Here is a 14,927-nt window from a genome sequence, read left to right on the forward strand (position 1 = left end):
AGATCAGATTGTTCAGAGCCTCATCAAGCCTGGCCTTGAATGGCTCCAGGGATGGGGCCTCCACCACTTCTCTGGGAACCTGTTCCAGTGTCTCACCACCCTCATTGTACAGAACTTCTTCCTAATGTCTAATCTAAACCCGCCCTGTTCTAGTTTAAAACCATCGCCCCTCGTCCTATCGCTGCATGCCCTTGCAAACAGCCCCTCCCCAGCTTTCCTGTAGCCCCCTTTAGGTACTGGCAGAGGCTCTAAGGTCTCCCCAGAGCCTTCTCTTCTCCAGGCTGAACAACCCCAACTCTCTCAGCCTGGAAAGCCTGGTTCCTTTTGACCAGGAACCTTTGAAAAACGAGTGAAAAAGGCTCAGGCCTTTCTGCATCATGGTAGCATGGAAAAATACTGCCATCTTTTCATGGCATTGCCTTTATTTTACGATGAGAGGTATGAGTGAATTGCATAAAATAACCTGGATTGGAAGAGACCAAAGCCACTGGACGAGTACACAGGAGAGAGAACCAGACATATTTTCAGTGGCCAATTGCTTGTGGAGCAATTAGCTACTCTGCCTCAAGTTTGGATAGCTGTGAACAAGCTCATCCTGTTACAAAAATGAGGAAAAATAAATTATCCTTGGCAGATGGCTAATGCTGATGAAACTGAAATGAAAATAGGCAGGAAAAAGAAAGCTAATACAATTTAATTTCAATATTTCTCTTATTTCCAGACACACCTAAGTTGCAAAATATATTTGGCTTTTTTTTTTTTCATTCTGGGCAGCAGTTATCAACAAATAGTGTAAAAATAGATGAAAATAGCAATATTTCTTTACTGGCATTTTGCAGCCAGAATATGAGGTTGTCCATGAAATCTTCCTTGATACACAGAATTCTGACTTTTTAAGCTCTGTTCTTTTAAAATTCTTTCCACTGTAGTGAGCTGCGGTCTTAAAATATTCGGACACCCCTGTGGCCAGCTAATCACCACCAACAGCAGAGAGAAAACCTGGCTTCCTGATAACCCAAAGAGCCGAGCTCGGTGGAAGATAACACTGAATCCCAGAGGCCTGTTTGTCCACTGCATTGCAGAAGGCAGAAAGAAATACGCTGCCAGGTCCCCTTATCTTGGCCACTAGATTGTGAAAACTCTTGATGTTTTTTCACTCGTTTCTGAGCCTTCCTTCATAGGAAGAAACAGGAGGTTTTATTTTGTGGTTTCAGCTATCTTTTTTCAAGTTCTTTCAGTATCTCGCTGCAATTATTGCTGTTGGAGCTCCCTGGGAGTCTTTCACAGCTGCTGCTGGGGCATGTGAGCCAAGCAGTCAGACAGGTGGGGATCAGAGAAGCTGTGCCCAGGTGATGCACGAGACCCATAAGCCAAATTATTAACATAAAACTGTGGAATTGCATTCAGCTGAGTGTAATATATTCAGGGTAGTTCATAAACCACTGCAAACCAATGCATAATATCAGGTGAAAAGGATGATCCAAGGCAGGGTCAAGCATTGGGTGATGGAGACCCCTTGCATTTCTGCTGTGCTCTAATGAGATGCAATGTCTCTAATTACGGTGTTACTGAGAACGATTGGCCAGTTCAAAACCTTCAATCATACTTTTAGTGATTACAGACTTAATTAGTGCATGTTAGCCCAAGTGTCATCTATTAAAGGAGCTGTGCCCATTAAATAGGATGGTAATTACTCCAGCTGCAAAACAATTATGGAAAAATCATAGGTTAAAATAAAAATCTCACAGTACCTTTGACAACCGCGTTATCTCAGTCAATGTCCTTGCATCGCACACATTTACGCCAATTGATCTCTGTTAGGTTTGTCACGGCTTTCATGCTGATGCCGCATTTCAGCAGACTCCTCTAATCTTGCCTCCTCCCTCCCTGTGAGCTGACATTTGGACTTGGGGGCGATGAAAAAAACCTCCCCCTTTTAGCAGTGGCGGTGGCTCGGAGAAGCTCAGCGCCCAGGCCAAGTGCTCTGTGGGTGGAAATCATTAATTTCCAGGGAACCGCTGCGATCCACCCCAAAAAGTATATGGGGAGGGTTTTGTTGACATCCGATGCAATATTTTGGAGGTGTTTTGATGTTATGTATTGTGATACACACATTTAAGGAAGATGTTAAATGCAAGAAACTTCTCCCAACGTGTCTGGGGGCCGCAGCCCATGCTGAAAGATGACTGAAGCGTGAGGTGCCCGGGGCACCTCCCTTGGGCACTGCTTGATCATGGGCCAGTGATGGCTGGGGACCATTGCTCCAATGCATGTCTTCTGAGGCTGACTTGGGGAAGCCACTTGGGAGGTCTTCCTCAGCAGCTGGGAGCACGAGTGGCCTGCTGCCATCCCCTGGGACCGGGAAACGGCTGTGGGACCCCGCATTCCTCCTCGCTCTGTATCTCTGCTCACCCAGCGCAACACCAGCCCTGCCAAGGCGCCCGGCTGAGTGTGCTGTCCTACCCACAGTTACAGTAGCTGCCTCGATTCATGGTTATACCAAAGAACACCTCCTTGTTAAGTGAGAAATTAAGGTTGCCTTCACCTCTGCATGGTGTGTTTGCAGGGCTGTCGGTTATCCAGCGCGGTGTTGATGCCAGATCTGAGCCAGGCCGAGTTTTACAAGAAAGGCTCAAACTGCGGTCGAGGCTGGTCATTTCCCAAGACATTAGGAAATTTCCTCCCCATTTTCAGGGGTGGTACAAAAAGAGGCTAGGTCATGTTCATGTAGGATGCTGGATGCCGCGTTACAGTGTAGCTTGTCAGTACCCCAGTGCACAGACAGCCTCTGCTACGTGGTGTCCTCCACGCCAGACAAAATCCGTGCTAAGAGCTTCAGGTGTTGACCAGAAGGAGCCCAGCTGTCTTTGCTTGACATGGACTATGGGGTGTCCCTAAATGCTGCTGCCTCTAGGAGAGGTATCGGGCAGCAGGGAGAGCGCAGCAATGCTTTCGGCTGTCCTGGCTGGCTCACGAAGGTGCCCACCCCAGGGCAGTTCAGGCACTTTTCACCCTCCTTTCCTCCAGTGAGCGGAGGAAGGGCTGAGCCATCTGGCAGGTCCCCAGGACGTCCCCACATTGCTGGGATGGGGCGGATTTTGTGCAGTTTTAGGGCTGTTCCCAGCTTGTGGGAAAACAGGGCTTCACTGTGCCATAAGCCCGAGCTAGCGACGCTGGAGGACAGCAGGGATGATGGACAGTCCACAGGGACAAATGGCCATTACACTTCTGGAGAAACCACACGGAGAAACAGGGACACCAGGACATGGAGGCACTAGAGGGAGCCTGAGCATAACAGATCCCACTCTGGGCTCAAAGTGGGAGCACTGGTCCCAGTCAGGGAGAAGGGACATCTCTAGGGAATAACAGCAAGACACACAACAGTTTCCTCCTTGACCTGGCACCCTACCTGGCTGTGGCTTTTTTGCCCTGACATCTGTTATAATTTTCTTAAAGACATGAAGAAATACTGTTTTGCTTATCCAAAGCGCTGGTCTGCCAGTTGTGTGGACAGCTCGCTCTGTAGATTTACAATAGGCGGAAAGGAAAACCGGTGACAACTGGTGGCAATCATCAGGCTGGAGGGTTCAAGAGAGAATGAGTTCTTGCAAGGCAAAGGGGAGCAGAAGTGCTGATCCACGTCTGCAGGTATCCCTACGGGATGGGGAGCCGGCATGGCACAGCCCCGCAAGTGCTCCTTCACTGGTGGCAGGGACATGGGAACAGTAGCCAAGGCTTGTATGCTCCGCTGGGTGCGCTCCAGTTAGCACCAGTTAGGAGAGCTGGGGCACTGAAAGAGGCTGGAGAGCTGCAATCTTTTCTTTTCCCCAGCAATATTTTCATTGTATTCGCTTTGGACAAGGAATAGGGTCACCCGCTCATGATCTAGTTGTCTGAATCTCCCCCTGCCACCACGGGCCAGTGCAAGGAGCCAGAGAGTCTCTGGGTTAGCTGCAGAGGGGCATCAGCGCTACGATGGGGCAGGGACTGGGGAACAAACACTTTGCACTGGTGCTTAGCCACAGCGGGGAGATGGACGTGTTTGTTCCAAGTACATCTGCAAAGAGTATCTTCTTTTACAGTGTTTGCACTGGGCCAAAAGTTGCTGTCGAGAGGGGTAACCAAGCTTAGCACAGCAGAAATCAGAGGAGCAACCAGAAGAGAGGGGTGAGCCGGGATCGCGAACAAAAGGAAGGACAAGTTACAGCAGCTCCATCACGCCTGGTTGCCCTCGGAGGCTTTCATTCCCCCATGGAGACCATCCCTCAGATCAGCCCGGATCCTCTGCACATCCTACATCCTGTGAGCAGCTTCCCACCATGAAAGCAGGAGGAAAAATCAGGCAGCAGCCTGCAATGCAGCCCTGACCTTTCTCTCCAGGCCTGCCACCTCCTCCCACTCTCCCCAGAGCTGGCACTACTAACAACTGGTTTCCTCTTGTTATTTTTCCACCTCCGCTCCTTCCTCCAGAGGGGAGGCCGTGCTGGTGGCCCACGTACTGGTGACTCATGGGCTGGGACCCGCGAGGAGCCAGCTAAGCCCAGCCAAACTTAGTAACATCTCATTTTCCATTGCCTACACCCTGGATGTGTCTTCTGGCTGGGTTCATCACTGGAAACCTTCTCCAGCTACCTGCAGGGTCGGGAAGCCCAGCCCAGTTGTGTTTCCTATAAGTTTTGGCAATGCAGGAGCTGGACTGAGATCGAGAAGCCCTTGATACAGATAAATTCCTTCTTGGTGAGTGTTCATCCACCTTGCTGATAGCTGAAAACCACGAGATGTTCTGGACACCAAAGAGGCCTTTTCAGGCTTGGGAAACGTGTAAATAAAGATGTGTCTAGAGGACTGCAGGGTAGTTGCATTTTTCTGGAGGCATTTGAATTATTTCAGGGGAGCTTAGAGGTTTAAAAGCTAATTTCCCTCTGTGTTGATCAGTCTGGTCTGTCTGGCTGGATGTCCTCAAATCAACACATGACAACCGCAATCACTAAACTGAGCCCTGGGGCACTTGAAAGGTGGGTCAGGATGGTCTGCAAAGGTGGAGGCGCTGCCATGGTTGGAAGCTGGGCATGGGAAATAGCTGGATGATGACCAGGGCTACCCACAGGCTGCGCCAGGCTGGCAGCAGATGAGCAGGCAAAGCATGGAGACACGTCTCCTGGGCAGCTGCAAACCCACTGAGCAGGACCACACGGCTCCGTGAAGGGCTGCCTGTAGGAGATAACGCGAGGAAGGGAGCAGTCGTGTGCGTTCAGCCCCGCTTATTTCTTTAATGGGATTTTCCAGAAGACTTTGTGCCCCGGTAACGGAAAAGGAAGTTCGCCTGCCGCTTCCCGAGGCCAGGGTGAACGTGCGCAGCCGATGCGACACCTGTTCAACCCATGCTTCCTGAGAGCCCGGCTGTTCGGAAGGAGCGATCAGATCTGCAGGCACAGCGTGCACCGAGCAGCTGATCGCTGCGGGGAGGAGGCACACGGAGGCGGCTGGGAGAAATGGGAGAGGGCTGACCTAAATAGATGCCGAGCTAATTTATTCATTTCTCTGCTTTATTATTTAACGTGACTTCGAAACAGCTCAGGACTTCTGGTTCCTCCCAGCTCTGCTGCTGATGTTGGGATGGGGTTATTTTTGACCTGATTTTTGCCTCTGTCGTGCTGAAAAGCATGGCACAGCCTTGCTCAGCATCCTGCTCTCCTGTCAGGCGGGTCAGACACGCTGTGGGAGAGCTCCAACACGGCCGCTTTCCAGCGAGCAGCACAGGAAGGCCTTATTTTAAGTTATTTTGAGCTTTTGCTTCACCTCCCGCCTGGGAAGGTGTTCAGATTTTGGCCTGCTTTATGCATTGTTAATAGGGAGCTTTATCTCCAGTGGAGCTGGCGAGAGGATTGGCGAGTTCGTACGGCACGAGGCGCCTCCAGCCTCCGCCGCCGTCTCCCCCTGGGCAGGCTGCCAAACACAGCCTCGGGCTCCGCAGCGTGGGGGCTTTCAAGGATAAACCTGGAGCCCGCCTCGCTCCCAGCCGGCTTCCTCTCTCCTCAAATCCTAGCAATCCCCTGAAACACCGTCCGGGAGGAATTTATTACGAGAAGGGCACGGAGTCCCAGCTGTTTGGGCTGCGGTTCACCCCACCGGCTGCACGTGTCCTCTGCGAGCCCACAGCACGTTTTAGCACTGCTGAGGTTTAAATTCCACAAGCTGGGGGAAAAAAGAAAGTCGATGCCTGTGCAGGTTGTCTAAGCCCCAGCACCATTTCTGCGCGGGCGCACGGGGGTATGGACAGAGCTGCTCCTGCATGAAGTGGCTGCTCACCAGGATTCAAACGTGTAGCACCCAACTTGCGCCATGCAGGGCCCTTCAATTTTGTTTTTCGTTAAGGTTTGTCACTCGATGTATAAATCTAGGCCAGTGTTGTATCCAATTACCCAGCACCTCTGTTATGATTTTTTTAAAAACGGATTATTCATCGACCTGCTTGATTCCTTAAAGATTTCTAAGCGGTAAAACAAGCCCCGATGCTATTTATCTCGTCGGCAAAGGCATTTCAGCTCACGCCACCTTCACATTGCTGGAGAGTTTCATGATGTTGCTGGGGGTGGGATAGTGCAAATTAGCAGAAATGAAGCAGTTAAGGAGGCTGCAAGTTAAAGTCTTCCAAGCCAGGAGGCTTGAGGCACGGCAGGGAAGCAGGCGGGCGCGGGGCTGTGAAGGTGGGGGCTGCTCTGCCTGGCACAGCCAGCCCCGTCTCCTGCCTTCGCCGGCTAAACCGGAGGCAGTGCGGATGCTCGGCAGAGTCTCATCCTGCCAATCCACAGGGCACGCAGCCTGGCCCGTGTCAGGCTTTGATCTGAAGGGTTTTGGGTTTTTTTTATAATATAAAGTGATATACTGTTTAGATATGTTGGTCTGAGCGCCTCGCGAGGCCAAAAAGAGAATGGCTGTGTCAAGGCCAGAGACAGCCAAAGGGATGTGAAGTTCCCATTTACCTCCCTATATCCTGGACGGGAGTTTGGTGGATGACACCCTGATTTTGCTAATGAGGAGAGAAAGGCACTATGCCATCCCAGACCCTCAGGGGGCCAGGGTTCTGATGCCTGCACCTTAATTGAATGAGGCTGATTAGGAAGGAGTTAAGGCCGACTGAGCATCACCCTGGGATTTAGGATCTGTTAGGTGGGTGCAACTTCTGTCCTTCTCTGCGGTGACAAGGCGCTGCGATACAGGGGAGAATCCTTTAACGAACGTGCCCGTCAGTTTTGGAGTGGGCAGCAGGCTGGTTTTCATCCTCGAGGAGAAGGATCCGGTTTGGCTGCCGGCTTGCCTTTATCTGCGTGGCGAGGATTATTGGGAAGCCGTGTTGACAAATGCTGCGGCTGAAAAGGAAAATGAACTTCCACAGAAAGATGGCTTGTTTGTGCAAAGCAGAGGGGGAATAAAGAAGCTGCCAAGAAAGCTGACATTAAACCCACTGCTTACCTGCAGCTCATCTGATACCATGACTGAAACCCGTCATTTGCAGCAACGTAATCCAAGATGTTCTTTCCGCAAAGCAAGAAAGTAGGTTATTGCTCAAGCGGAGCTGGGGAGGGGGAAGGACATAAGCAGGGCCTGATCCTGCCAGGTGCTGTGTGCCCGGCACTCCCTATGAGTGGGGCTGAAGCCCGATTTGGGGGGTTTGGAAAGAGCTTGCATGCAAACCCTTTCCAAGCCTTAGGAAAGGGCTTCCCGCGCTGCCGGAGGCAGGGCAGCAGGCAGAGCGTGGGGTCCCCCAGCCCTGCCTTCAGCTCCTGCCCCTCTAACCCAGGGACCTGCAGGCAAGAGACAGAAACCCAGTCATTCTTAGCACTCGTGCAGCACATCTCATCTTCAGGTGCTTCGCCAATGGGAGGGAATTAATGACGCCACATAAAAGAGGGCCGCACATCCCGAGCCCCGCACCGATGAGATGCAGCAGTGGCTGAGGTATTTTTTAGCAGCAATAAAAGCCAGCAAACCTTCTCCTGGATGCTGGAAACCTGTGGTTGATGCATGGGGCTGGGTTGTGTGGGGCCACGTCGATTTGGGCTCTCAAATCCGCTGTCCAAAGCAGCCCCGATTCCCTGGAGAAGCTGGGCAGGCAGAGAGGGACAGTCCCTCCTGTCCCTCCCGCAGCTGGCAACGGGGACAGGACCAACAGCCAAGCACGCCTCTGAAACCCTGGAAAAATTGCAGTTGCTTTAATGCTGGAAAAACCACGAGGGCTGATACCCTTGAAAGATGTCGATAACTTGGCTCTGCATGCAAACACCTTTTTTTTTTTTTCCTGGCTGCAAATTAAGCAGAAGGATAAAAAAAGGGAAAAAAAAAAAAAAAAAGAGGAAGATTTCTCTTCATCCTAAGAACTATTTCTCAGCAGAGACAGGCAGGACTTAAATCACTTGAGAAAGCTCCAGTTAAGGCAAGACCCTAATGCTGTAGCTGCTACATTCAAGCACAAGAGCTTTGTTTTCTGTACAATAAAAGCATTGTAGGGCGTACGGTGTGTGGATCGAGGCAAGCAAAAAATACTGAGCGGATTAATTAAGCTCCATAGCCCTCTCAGCATTGCGTTGTGCTGTGGCCCAGCCCCAGCCCTTTCCCATCCCTTGCAGCCAAGAAATGTCCCGGCATTTTAATGCCTGGCTGCAGCACGGGGCATCAAAAACGCAGGGATCCCCCATTAAAGATGGGCTACGTGCCAGTGGATTTTATGCATTGATACACACATGCGATGGCTCCTTACTTTACTCTGCCCTGGGCGTTTCCATGCATTTTGTGTTTGTTTTCTGGTTACTCCTAGGGAATGGTTTCATTCCCATTTTGCATTGCCTGGGTGGATGCGGGGACAAACTGCCTCGTGAACCTCATTGCACAAAGCTAAATGGTTGCCTGTCTCTGCCTTGGCAAGCGTGTCCTCACCTAAGGACTGTCGTCTAGCTTGATGTCCTCCTGAAGTCCATTAAAGGGAAAATGAATACAATAAATACAATTTTAATCATTGGGCACCCAAAATACACTGAGAAACAACTGGTGCAGCCTTGGGATGAGAGAGGAGCTTCAGGCTCGTTTCATGGAGATTGGGAACGGAAGGATCCCATGGTGAGACCCTGCCTGGGTTTGAGGAGCTGCAGTCAGGCGCGATGCCCGAAGGTGGGGGGCTCCAGCACTGGGAGCAGGGACAATGGCAGGCAGCGGTGGCTCCAATGTGTGCTTCCCCTGCAGCCTTCATCCCCTTTTCCCCAGGAGAGTGGAACATTGGAGCACCCAGGACTGCAGCTCGGAAATGCCAGATACCACCCAATGTTACAGATATCACCCAAAGCCACCACTCTGGTGTCAAGTGGTGACATTCATCAGGGAAGAGCCAGCACAGGGCACTTCCCCAGGGTAGTGGGGATGGGGATTCTGGGCCATAAAATACATAAAAATACAGAAAATTAAGCCGATCAGGTAAGCACAGCCTCAGAGGTGTCTGCAAGCACCAGCCTTTCACCCTGGCCTTCATTAGGGCTTTGCACACATGTAAAACGAAGCCGGACCAGCCGTCAACGCAGCTGGGCATGGGGGATGCGCTGCCCACGGGCACAGAGAGCTGGGGCAAAGACGCCCGCGGGGACCCTGCTCCAAGCAGCAGCCCCTGGATGCGGGAGGTGATGCTCAGGGTTTTCTCACCCAAAGTGAAATCCCATGCTGGAAGCCAAAGTATGGCGGGGAAGGACTTGCTAATTGCCATGTAAGTGCTGACATATATGAAGCACACATATATGCTCACACAACATCGACATCAGTGGCTTCCAGTAAGTGATGCACATTAACACTCTTTTGCTTAACGAAGGTGGCAGGATGGCCGAGGGGCGCCCTGGGACATGGCGGGGTCAGGGCTTTCCAGGAGCAGAAACTTTCCACATGGGAAGGGGTCTGGCTTTTCGGAGCCTCTCCCAGCATTCCTAGAGAGGGGCAGATGATGTGGCACCTTCATTTCAGTTCAGGTTTGGGTTGTTCTCTTAGGCGAGGCGGCTTGGGGCAAGAAGGGCTTTTTGATTGACGTTATCCCCAGCTGGTGGCTCTGAAAACTTTCTTCGTTAGCACAGACGACACAGAGGCAGGAAGGGCAGCTAACACGCTGGCGTTCTCCTTTGACTTCTGTTAGGACATGGGTTTCAAATCCCCCCTTGGGACGAAGACATCTCTTGCAGGATTTACAGCTATGCAACGCTTTGCCAGTGGTTATCAAGCTCCCGGGGCAGCGCAGAGATCCCCCCACCCCCGGCTGCTGCCTCTGACCCTGCCGGGAGTAAGTATTTAGGGAAAGAGTAAAAAGAAGCCCCTCCTTTGGCACTTCCCTAGTTTCTAGCAGCAAGGGCATTTCCCTAGCTGCTCGCTCACATTTAATAATTTTCTAAGGAAGGGCTGATTCTGTCAGTATCATGGCATCCTCGTGGATTTCATGGATGTCAGCCTCACTCTTACAGCTCCACCAGCAAAGCCCCAGAAGTTTTATACTCTCGGGAGCAGGAGCTGGGGCAGAGTCTCGGGCAGGTGGCCAGGCCGCTGCCAAGGAAAATGCACGGGACCTGGTCCAGTATGGGCATCAGTATCTGCTGCTCCCAGGACTTCACCTGCTTTGCCTTGTGGGGTATGGATATGGGAATTGGAGCCGTTTGCCTGCCAGAGGTGGAAGAACAGCAGTGCAATGGGTGAAAACCAGCTTAGCAGGAGGCTCAGCTATTATGTTTCTAAGCATCTGCTTATAAATCTCCCTTCCCTGACTATCTAGTGCACAGAAATCAGTAGGATGGTAAGTCAGGTCCTAATATCTGCAAGCTGGTGGTGCTCCCCTGCACCCCCAGTGCTTTCCTGTGGCCAGATTGCCTGCTCCAGCCGCCTGGCCATCTCGTCTTTCCTGGGGGGCAGAGACAGCTGCACGCTTGGCTCGGCAGCCGCAAAAATCCTCCCCTCTGCAGCACCAAGCAGATCTTACGCTATTTCTTTCCCTGCCTTCAGATGAGCCAAAAGCCACCTGGCTGTGGTTGCCACTTGATTTTTAGGGTGCAGCATCCGCTGCTTGATTTTAGCCATGGTTTCGTACCCGGATCCTTTCAGAAGGTTTTGCTAATTAAGAAATCATATCCCCATCAAAACCACTAAGGCAAATGCCTCTCGGTGTGCTCCACGCGCACTCCCAGGGCTTGCTGCAGTCAGCCCACCCTCCCGTCCCTTATCCTGGGTGGCAGCAATAGGAAGTTCCGCAAAGGCTGTCCTCTAATATTAAGGACATAAATTATTGATCAGCCCGGTAGCACTGCCCTGTCAAAAGGTCAGTGCCGAGACATGTCTGACACCCTCTTTTGCACATCATACAAAGGAAAACCTAATTGCACCACGGCTGCATGGGAAGGGGCTGGGATTTGCAAACAGGTTTGTTGCAGAGTTCACAATTCCCGCTGTGAAAGCTTGCATTTTCATGCCACTTTGTATACAGTTTTTTGCTGGGTTTCTCTGAGCCCCAGCGCAGTGCAGACCACCGCGGGTGCTGTGCTTAGGACGTTTACTGGTTTAAATAGCGCTTGTACCCAACCTCTTCTGGAAAGGGTGCCCAAGGCCACTGATTTCAGCCTGACAGCAGCTGCCCTGCAGGGAAATGGGCTTTATTAGGGAGATAAGATAACATGGGCTGTGGCAACACTTCCATCAGCCCCACTGGCATCCCAACCCCCGATGCCCAGGAGTGGGACATCTGCATAGACAAAGGTTTGCTCTGAGTGCCGGCAATAACCGAGCTGGTCCCCACAGGAGTGGATGGGCTGGGACAAGGGACTGCCGAACAAAGGAGAAGCACAGCCCTCCCCCTCGTGTATCATCCTCATCTCAAGCAGTCATTTGTATTAAGGATAGCCTGATTTATGACTTGGCTGGGATTAAAACACATTTCCTTCCATAGTGATTTTACCCAGGCTTTTCAAACCTCTTCATGAACTCCAATAAATCCTTAGGAAGTCTCTGGCAGGTGGATGCCTTTAAATCTCCGTTATGCCCTTGGCACTCAGCAAACCTGACACATCCAGCCCGGCCAAGATCTGGGGGCAGGTGATCTTCAAGCATTTTCCCCTAAAGCTCCAAACCTGAAGCCTCTTTTAGGTGTTTTAGTGTAAGAAATCAGGCCATAGTGGCACAGAGAAAGCAGGGAGTGGCATGGGAAGGGGATGCAGGACAGACCCCAGGAGTCCTTACTCTCTCCAGGCGTCCAAAATGCCTCTCCTTTCCCCCCTACCCTGCGTCATCATGCTGCCACCCCTTCAATAGCTGAAAGATCCTGAAAAAATATCGCTGAAGCCTTTTCTTGTCTGCTCCGCCTACCTAAAACAACCTTGTGTTCGGATGGAAGCACTGAAGCATTTCTTAAAACAGCTCTTCCTCCTGCCATTAAACATTTAAGAGAGGAGCACCAGGGAAAAACATGTGCTTTTACCGAGGCAGGATAGAATCATAGAATCATAGAATTGCTGAGGTTGGAAGGGACCTTTAAGATCATCGAGTCCAACCTTTAACCTACCCTGACAAAAGCCACTTCTAAACCATGTCCCTCAGTGCCCCATCTACCCTTTTTTTGAACACCTCCAGGGATGGTGAATCCACCACCTCCCTGGGCAGTCTATTCCAATGTTTAATAACCCTATCAGTGAAAAAATGTTTCCTAATATCCAATCTAAACCTCCCCTGACGTAACTTGAACCCGTTTCCCCTCGTCCTATCACTTGTCACCAGGGAGAAGAGGTCAGCCCCCATCTCTCTACAACCTCCTTTCAGGTAGTTGTAGAGGGTGACAAGGTCTCCCCTCAGCCTCCTCTTCTCCAGGCTAAACAACCCCAGCTCCCTCAGTCGTTCTTTATAAGGTTTGTCCTCCAGACCCCTCACATCTTTGTAGCCCTTCTCTGGACACGCTCCAACACCTCAATGTCCCTCTTGTAGCAAGGGGCCCAAAACTGAACGCAGTACTCGAGGTGGGGCCTCACCAGTGCCGAGTACAGGGGGATGATCACTTCCCTAGTCCGGCTCACCACACTGTTCCTGATACAGGCTAGGATGCTGTTGGCCTTCTTGGCCACCTGGGCACACTGCTGGCTCATATTCAGCCGGCTGTCAACCAACACCCCCAGGTCCTTTTCTGCCGGGCTGCTTTCAAGCCACTCTGCCCCAATCCTGTAGCGCTGCGTGGGGTTGTTGTGACCCAAGTGCAGGACCCGGCACTTGGCCTTGTTGAACCTCATACCATTGGTCTCAGCCCATCGGTCCAGCCTGTCCAGATCCCTCTGCAGAGCTAACCTACCCTCAAGCAGATCAACACGCCCGCCCAGTTTAGTGTCATCTGCGAACTTACTGAGGGTGCATTCGATCCCTTCATCCAGATCATTGATAAAGATATTAAAGAGAATCGGCCCCAACACCGAGCCCTGGGGGACACCACTTGTGACCGGATGGCACAGTGCTGGGAACCACGGAGAGCCCGACCGAAATAGCAATGAGATGGCGGGTGCTTGCAAAGCCCAGCTCAATTTTAGCCTCCCACTGCCTCCCTCTTGCTGCGGTGCTCCCTGCAGCATCCCCAGCATCGCATCCCCATCCCGACAGCTCCCACACTGGCCCCTCCGGCTGAACAAGCACCGAGGATCTAACCCAGCATCACCCTCCTGCAGACACCTGGGGTGGGAAGGCAGGCTGGGGGCCGCGCGTGCTCTGCGAGGCCATCCCTGCGTTGCAGATCTGGTGAACGAAATCATGTTGACCTGGAAACCAAGCGCTCGTCAGGACTGAGGGGAACGCAGTCCTGCCCGGCCAGCAGAGCATGTAGCAGCCCCGGCCCCGACTGCCGGGGGTCATGTCGTCCCCACCAGCTGCTTTGTCTGCCCATCATCACCTTCCCTGCTCTGCCTTATTTTGGGGGGTGGAGGGTGGCGGAGGGAGGGTGTTGGTGAGTTGCTGTGCTTTGCAGTTGCTGTAGCAACTGTGGTGTCTCTGGCGGCAGGAGCACATGTTTCCTGCAGCCAGCCGGAGTGTGAACTAGTTACTTGCAAGCAGATTATTTTTTTTTTTTACTCTGCTAGAAAAAAGCCCCCCTCTGGCCCCACCACCAGCAGCCGGGGCCCGGGAGGTGCTGCTGAGGCAGCAGCAGAGGCGCAGGACAGCCCACGTGCGGAGCCGGAGGGATGCTGCTGCATCTTCCTGCTCCTGGGCCATCTTCTGCACGTGAGTCAAAGCCTCAGCACCTCCTTCAGACCCTCCGCTGCTGCCCCTCAGCTCCTTGGCAAGGAAAACCTTTCCCTAATCCAGTCTCGAAGGCAGGGTGGGTTGCTGCAGCCGTCCAAGCTCCTCCCCAGGGCTGCTCAGACCTGAATTGATTTCCACGTGAATTAGAGCATCTGCTTTGGTGGGGGGAGGGATCAGTCTGGATCAAAACATTCTCAGCAGCAGAGGATCAGCACAAGCTTCTCCAAGCTACTTCCCTGATTCATGACTTTTAAATAATAGAGCTCTTTTCACAGGCTGGATTTACAGGGTGCCCGCTTCCAGCCGTCTTGTAAGACTTTGCCTCCTAAATCCCGTCACTCCCCCATTTCCATCACCTTCGTACATCACAAGCCCTGACCTGCTCTCCCCTCCTTTTCTCTTTGAGAAACCGGAGAGGTGGAGCTCCTTGAGACAGCCCCTGAAATGCTCTGGTGCCTCTGCTCTGAGCCCCAGCAACTTGGCCATGGCACTGGCATTTAACCTCGAGGCACGTTTCTCCAGTGTGCCGCCCTTGTGCCAGGGCCGTCCTTTGACCACGGGCCACCCACATCCATTCGGGGCCCATCAGCCTGGTTTGGGCTCCACCCTGCATACGTGACTCGTTTCCCTCTTCCTCCAGAAACGTG

This window comes from Chroicocephalus ridibundus, chromosome 10 (assembly GCF_963924245.1).
Source record: "Chroicocephalus ridibundus chromosome 10, bChrRid1.1, whole genome shotgun sequence".
NCBI classification, from domain to species: Eukaryota; Metazoa; Chordata; class Aves; order Charadriiformes; family Laridae; genus Chroicocephalus; species Chroicocephalus ridibundus.